The sequence below is a fragment of the Pinus tabuliformis genome, chromosome 8 (genome assembly GCF_031772625.1).
Source record: "Pinus tabuliformis cultivar Carrire ecotype Pingquan chromosome 8, CPIR1, whole genome shotgun sequence".
Classification (NCBI taxonomy): domain Eukaryota; kingdom Viridiplantae; phylum Streptophyta; class Pinopsida; order Pinales; family Pinaceae; genus Pinus; species Pinus tabuliformis.
The window spans coordinates 136186106-136194557 of NC_142294.1; positions in this window are offsets into that span (position 1 = coordinate 136186106).

Sequence of the window (8452 nt, forward strand, 5' to 3'; positions counted from 1 at the left end):
AAAGGATCTGAAACGTTGAATGAGATTATCAGTGTGCAGCGGTCTCCACTAAATAAGACAGGTCTGGGCTATAATGGAGAAACTTCTCAAGCATCCACTTCAAAAAGTTATCTTGATGCAGCAAGAAGAAATGAGCAAGAGCACAAGGAAGATCATCAGGTAAAGCAGGGACAAACGTCAAACAGAAACTATCAGGGGCAATCCAGCTTAAGGGTGAACAAAAGCCACAACCAGCCACAGGTAAAATCTTCCCAATTTGATTCAAGAATAGATGAAAATAGAAATTACAATCAGTTGGCTGGTAGATTCAATAATCGCAGAAAATTCTTCAATGGACAATGCTTTTCTTGCCATAACTTTGGTCACAAAGCAGCTCAATGTGTTGCGTATAAAACAATCATGACTAGGGAAGCTCAAAAGCAAAGAAGTATGACAGGGATTACAAAAAGGACCTATAACAATTTTTCAGCTCTTGAAAATGAAGTTGAATGCTCTATTTGCAATAATTTTGGACATGAAGATTTTGAATGCAGAAGCAGGTTTCCGGAAAGAAGGGTACAAGAACAAAAAAGGGAACAAACCTCAGGCACCAAAACATGGAAAATAAAGGAACCTCAAACAGAAAGATGTGGGATAGCATTCTATGCAGAAGGACAAGAAAATCTATGGTACATTGACAGTGGATGTTCAAAGCATATGACAGGTGATAAAGAAAAACTTGAATCTTATTCTAATTTAAAAAAGGGAAAGAAAGTCTCTTTTGGAAATGATACTCCTGCAACTATAAAAGGAAAAGGTATTGCTCCTTTAAAAGAAGATGTTAAGACTGGAAATGTTTTGTTTGTTGATGGACTAAAGCATAATCTTCTAAGTGTAAGCCAGATGTGTGATCAAAGAACTGAGGTTATATTCAGATCAAATGGATGTCTTGTTCGTGATCTTGATACAGGTAAAACAGTTCTCAAAGGAAAAAGAACTCCAAATAATCTATACATATTTGATGAAGGACAACAACAATGCTATCTAAGCAAGGATGAAGAGCACTGGTTATGGCATCGAAGGTTGGGACATCTAAGCTTCTCACAAATAAGGAAAGCTTGCAAATATCAGGCAGTTCGCGATCTTCCAGATATCAAAATTCCTGACAACACCATATGCAGATCATGTCAGTTTGGAAAACAGACCAGAACTAACTTTCCAGAGAAAGAAGGATCAGCCAGCATGCCTCTTGAGCTAGTACATACAGATGTATGTGGACCATTCAGAAAAAGAACACCTAGAGGAGAGGAATACTTGATATTATTTATTGACGATTTCTCCAGGTTTGTTTGGTTAGGACTTATGAAGCACAAAGATGAAGCTTTTGAAAAATTCAAATCCTTCAAAGCTTTGGTTGAAAATGAATCAGGTCACAAGATTAAGTGCCTCAGATCCGACAGAGGTGGAGAATTTACTTCAAATGAATTTTTCGATTTCTGTGATGAACATGGGATAAGGAGAGAATTTTCTACAGCTAGAACTCCTCAGCAAAATGGAGTAGTGGAAAGAATGAACAGAACAATCCAGCAAATGGCTCGTGCTATGCTTGATGAATCAGGAACTCCTGCAACCTTCTGGGGTGAAGCTGCACATGCGGCAGTTATTATTCTCAACAAGACAAATGTCCGAGTGAACAACACTCAAACTCCTCATGAGCTCTGGAGTGGTAAAACTCCTTCGGTAAAGCACTTCAAAATCTTTGGGAGCAAATGCTATATCAAGAATACTGAGGAGCAGCTTGGCAAACTTGATCCTAGAGCAGATGAAGGAATTCTTCTTGGCTACTCTCCACATAGCAAAGCATACAAATGCTACAATAAAAGACTTGGCAGAATTGTTGACAGCATTGATGTAGTGGTTGATGAGAAGGGATACATTCCTAGGCAAATACATCGTGAAGACATTGAAGAAGATGAAAGCTACCCTCAAAGACAGAATGATGAAGAAGAAGAACCGCAAGAACAATCTCAAGAAGGACCTCACGAAGAAGCAGAAGAAAGAACAAGAATAGAAGAAAAGACTCCATCCAGATATGTTCAAAAGAACCATCCAGAATCTCAGATCATGGGACAAAAAGAAGCAGGTATACAAACTAGAAGAACAGTTGCAGAAGCTTCAAGTTATTTGGCATTACTCTCCTCTACTGAACCACAAAATGTGAAAGAGGCATGCAAAGATGAATGTTGGGTGAAAGCAATGGATGAAGAACTTGAGCAAATCGAAAAGAACAACACTTGGGAGCTGGTTCCTAGACCAAAGGATAAGAATGTTATCGGAACAAAATGGGTTTTCAAAAATAAATTGAATGAAAATGGAGAAGTAATTAGAAACAAAGCCAGACTTGTTTGTAAAGGGTATGCACAGCAAGAAGGAATAGACTTTGAAGAAACTTTTGCTCCTGTTGCAAGACTTGAGGCCATCCGAATGTTTCTTGCTCTCTAAAGTTGTCAGAACTTCAAAGTATTTCAAATGGATGTGAAATCAGCCTTTCTGAATGGAGACTTGGATGAAGAAGTGTACATTGAACAGCCAGATGGTTTCATTCTTGGAAACGATCCAAATCTTGTATGCCGATTAAAAAAGGCTCTCTATGGTCTCAAACAAGCTCCAAGGGCTTGGTACTACCGGTTGGACAAATATCTTCATCAACAAGGTTTTTCAAAAGGTTCAGCAGATAGCAATCTTTATATAAAAGTTGAAAATAACAAATTACTAATACTTGTTGTGTATGTAGATGACATTATTTTTGGCAGTAATGAAGAAGCTATGAGTCAAAGCTTTGCCTCGGTCATGCAGAAAGAATTTGAGATGTCCTTGCTAGGAGAACTGACATACTTCCTTGGTTTGCAAATCCAACAAAAGAAAGGAGGAATCCTTTTATCTCAAACCAAGTATCTCAAGCAGATTTTGAAGAAATATGGCATGGAAGATGCAAAACCAGTATGTACACCCATGGTCACAGGATGTAGTCTCAGTGCAAATGACGAATCTGCAGCAGTACATCAACCAACCTACAGATCTATGATTAGAAGTCTACTATATTTGACAGGTACCCGACCAGACATCATGCATGCAGTTGGAATAGTTGGAAGGTTTCAGGCAAATCCAAAGGAGACTCATCTTCAAGCAGTGAAGAGAATCTTCAAATATCTTCAAGGGACTCAAAATTATGGCCTATGGTATCCTAGAGATACAGATCTCACTCTTCATGCTTATACAGATGCAGATTGGGCCGGAAGCGTGGATGACAGGAAAAGCACAAGTGGTGGTGCATTCTTTATGGGTCCCAGACTGGTATCTTGGTTCAGCAAGAAACAGAGTTCAATTGCCTTGTCTACAGCTGAAGCGGAATATGTTGCTGCTGCATCTTGTTGCACCCAACTTCTTTGGATGATGCAAACTTTGCAGGATTATCAAATCACTTGTACACCTCCTATTCCTATCTTATGTGACAACACAAGTGCAATCAGCATCTCAAAGAATCCGGTTATGCATTCAAAAACCAAGCACATACCAATCAAGTACCATTTTCTCCGGGAACAAGTACTTGAACAGAAGGTCAAGTTGGAGTATGTTCCTTCTAAGGAACAAGTTGCTGATATTTTCACCAAACCATTGCCCAGGGACACTTTTGAATACCTCAGGCAAAAGCTGGGGTTGTTGATGCATCATCTCACTGTTGATCATCTTCCTATTGATGGTATAGGCTCAGGGGAGCACATAATGCATTGTTGGCATTATGGAGAAGGAGATCTTGGAAATAGCTGCAATATGTCTCTGTCTCCTTCATGATGGATTTCTGGTTACAGATCTGGAGAAGCATGAGCATAGGGGGAGCATACCCTTTGCCCTTGATGTCAAAGGGGGAGAATGATGAAGCTGAAGATTATGTGGTTGCCATCAAGTCCAAAGGGGGAGTTTGTTGGCATTATGATTCAGGTGTTGTCCTTGATGGCAAACTCATTCAGGTGGTAAATCAAGAAGGACGCAGGAAATATGTTCAGCAAGTGCGTCCCCGCAGGTATACCATACAGAACCCGCGTCCAGGGACGCAGGCCAGCCGTTTAGGAGGTGCGTCCGCCCAGTGCACACATTTCAAGGCAGAGAAAAGCACGTGGGGGTTTCTTGTGTGGTATCTAGTCGACGGTTTTGTGCTTCTATGGTGTCGGCTCGTGGTATTGTTCCACGCTTTGGGGAGAAGCTTGCCTATATAAAGCAAAGGAGTTCATTTGGATTTAGTATCATCTTGGTTGAACATCTCTTGGTGAGATCTAGTCCAAATCTATAAGGGCAAATCTTCTAATGGACTACGATCTATATGGTGCATGATCAGATCTGTGGATCTGAGTGTTTGGGTTGGTTCTGAAGTCCTCTTATCTTCTATATCTGAAGGGACGCAGATTCAGTGAAGGGAAAGTGCGCCGGGACGCAGTACAGTAAAGACTCAGGTGCGTCTCTGAGGCAAAGGACGCGGCGCGACTGTGGTATTGGGTGCGTCTCTGAAGCGAAAGACGCGGCGCGATAGTGTTTCTGGGAGCGTCGGTCGCAGAAAAGCAAAAAGGAACAGTGCGTCTGCACGCAGAACAGCATAAGGTATACTGCGTCCAGTCGCAGGCCACAGAAAGAAAATATGCGTCCCTGTCTTAAGATGATCTGTTGACTGTATATTTCTGTTCATAAGGTGTTCTGGGTTGTTTATGTAATTACTGATCTGATATCTGTAGTAGACTGTATCTGTTGTATACTTGTTGATCATTTGTTTCTTCATGAAAAGAAGTAGGGGGTTGTAGCTCCCTTCCAGGAGAAACTGGAAAACGAGAAAGAGTTGTAGCTCTTTGCAGGTTGCAGCCTGCGTGCTGGTAAAGGACTGCACCAGTACAAAATCATTGTAAAAAGAATTTCTTGAAAGAAGATAGAGACATATTGCAGCAGGTGGTTTTTCTCCCGCATTGGGTTTCCACCTTACATCTTGTGTTCTTGGGTGTGACTGTCTATTTTCTTTATTCATGCTCATTGTTTTATGGTACTGATATGCAAGAATATTTCAAAAGATCAAATAAGGAAGATTTGGTAAATTGCTAGATAATACTGATTCACCCCCCCTCTCAGTATTATTTCCAACAACACGTATAACCAAAAAACATATATAAAACACATTTTCTCAACCAAAAAATAAGGAAGGATACAAAACCCGCATCTGATCAGTGATCTCCCATGTAGCTTCATCAAGCCCAAAGTTCTTCCACAACACTTTAACTTGCTATATTGCTTGGTTTCAGAGCATAAGTTTTTTCCACTGCAATATGCATTATGGCTCTTGTTAGAATTCTCCCCCTAGTTCCATCTGCAATACAGACTAATTAATAACATGATTAAAACCCTATGCATATCTCTTAAGCAATGAAACATGGAAAACATCATGGAATTTCACTGTTTGCAACAGTGCAAATTTGTAGGCCACTGGTCCAATCCTCTGGAGGATCAAAAAAGGCCTGCAATACTGAGGTGCCAACTTGACACATGACCCAATCCTTAAGGATCTCATTTTCGGCTTGATACATAAGTACACATGCTCTCCAACCTAAAATTCCTTGAATGTTCTATGTTGATCCGCATAACTCTTGTGCCTATCCTATGCTTCCTTTAAATTCCTTTTATTAACATACATCTCCTTCTCCATCTCAGCCAACATATCCAGTCCAAACAACACCCTGTTCACTAGATCACTCCAACTGATAGGAGTATTACAACTCCATCCATAGAGAGCCTCAAATGGACTCATATTCAAGGATTCATAATACCCATTATTATAAGAAAAATCCACCAGTGTAAGATAATCCTCCCACTTCCTCTGCTATTGCATGATGTACATCCTCAACATATCCTCAAGAACCTTATTAAAACTCTTTGTATGTCCATCTATCTACAGATGATAAGATGTGATGAAGGCTAACTCAGTCCCCAAGCCTGCGAAAAACTCCTTCCAAAACCTGGAAGTGAATTTGAAACCTCATTATCTCTATAATGAATATCCGAGCTACCTCACTAGCTGAATTAGTAGAGTTCATTGCAATGAAGTGAGTTACCTTCCACAACCTATCAACACAACCATGATGGAATCATGTTTCCTTGATTTCCTCAAAAATCCTGTAATGAAGTCCATGGAAATCACCTCCCATTTCCATTCTAGAAATGGAATAAGCTGCAATAGACCAACTGGATGCTTGCATTCAACTTTCACTTGCTGACAGTCCAAGCACTTTGTAACAAACTCAACCACCTTTTTCTTCAAATTACCCCAATAATAGAACTTATTAGCAATTGTCAAAGTCTTTTGGTATCCTGGGTGATCTAATATGGCTTGACATGAAACTCTCTCAAAATAAGCTTCTTCAACTCAATGTTATCAGGAACATAAACCCTGCTCTTGAATCTAACCAAGTCATCTACTGTGATGTGATACTCCTCATCCCTATCACCTTCACCCTGTTATTGAAATATCTGCTTCAACTATTGGTACTTTTCATCATGTTTCCCTACATGTAAGATCTGATCCTGTAAATCTGTCCCATAAGAGCTCACAGTTGAAATATGATTCACCTGCACTCTCTTACTAAGAGCATCCACAACTCTGTTCTCTTTTCCTTTAATGTACTTGATCTTAAAATCAAACTCACTGAGGGTAGCCAACCATCTCACTTGCCTGGCATTCAAATTGGGTTGGTCAAACAAGTACCTTAGTCCATTATGATCACTCATCAGGACAAACCTCCTGCCAAAGAGATAATGTCTCCACATCTTCAATGTGTGAATGATAGATGCCAACTCAAGATCATGAGTCACATAGTTATGGTTGTGCTCATTCAAGTTCCTTGACTCATAGCAAACCACCTGTCCTTCCTGCCTTAGGACTCCATTATGTCCTTCCTTGAAAGCATTTTTACAAATGATAAAATCCTTATCAGGATATGCAATCTTCAATACTAGAGAATTTGTAAGAAAATAATTCAACTGGTCAAAGCTAGTTGCACACTCCTTAGTCCATTCAAACTTCTTCCCTTTTCTCTGCAAAGATGTAATAGGATAGAAAGTCTTTGAGAAGTTTCTAATGAACCATCTATAATAACCTGCAGGTCCCATGAATGATCTGACCTGATCCACAATCCTAGGAGTTGACCACCCCATGACAACTTTAATATTTTTTGGATCCATTGATATCCTTTGCTTGGAAACAACATGTCCCAAGTAATGAATCTGAGTCTGAAATAAACAACGTACCAAGTAATGAATCTAAGTCTGAAATAAACAACATGTCCCAAGTAATGAATCTGAGTCTGAAATAAATTACACTTGCTAAGCTTGGCATACAACTTATGCTCTCTCAATAACCTCAACACTCTTGTTAGGCGCTCTACATGTTATTCTTCATTCCTAGAATATACCAGTATATCATCAAAAAAAGACCATCACAAACTTATCTAGGTAAGGGCGCAACACATTCTTCATCAAAAACATGAAGGTGGTGTTGGGCCTCCAATTTGTCATAATTTTGTTGATGAAACCATCCATTTTCGCATCATTCCATTCAACCATTGTCATCATTTTTAACCACATTTCTTCATAAATGCACCAAATTCCCGCATACATGTTTACATGGTTTATTATTATTATTTCCATTATTTTTAATGAATTAAGAAGAATTTTGCATGGTTTTACTAATGACAGTTTGGCCAGTTCAAGATTTTGCAACTCATGTCAATTTCCAAAGCTATCTTCATGGCTAAGGTAGTAACACCACTCTAGAATAAAATATGGCACATGGAAATTGTTTCTAAAGGTTCAAATATCAATTTATGTTGGTCAAACTCCACCCATCTCGCACATGTGGACCTCCAGCAAAATATTAAAGGAAAAACACAGCAGTTTTGACTAGTCAACTTCAAATGCATTTTCTGAGCAAATAAAAGTGAATTTCGGAAAATGAAAATATGGGTTTTTTTCAACACATACCCAATTAGATTCTTTGTAAACAGTTCTCTCCAATTCATTACCATTTGAGATATTTCTGAGGTTCTTTGGAGCCTTATTTTGCAGATTATGTGGATAAACGGTTTTTCAATTCCTCATTCAATGCACAATCAACAAAGAGGCTAGAACAAGATGCTCTTTAGCAAATTCATGGCATAGAGATACGTTTTATTAGATCTTCTGTCATCTTTGATCGAAAAATCCATGAAATTTGATTTGATTTGATTTTCAAACTAATCTATAAAGATCCCATGACCAAAATTGTAGCAATAAAAACTCTAAGTCTATTGTTGCTTCAGAGATCTATAAATTTCAATCCCTTTGATGAGAGGATGGAGGAGATTTCAAGGATGATCTTAATTTGTAATTATCATTGCTGATTGAA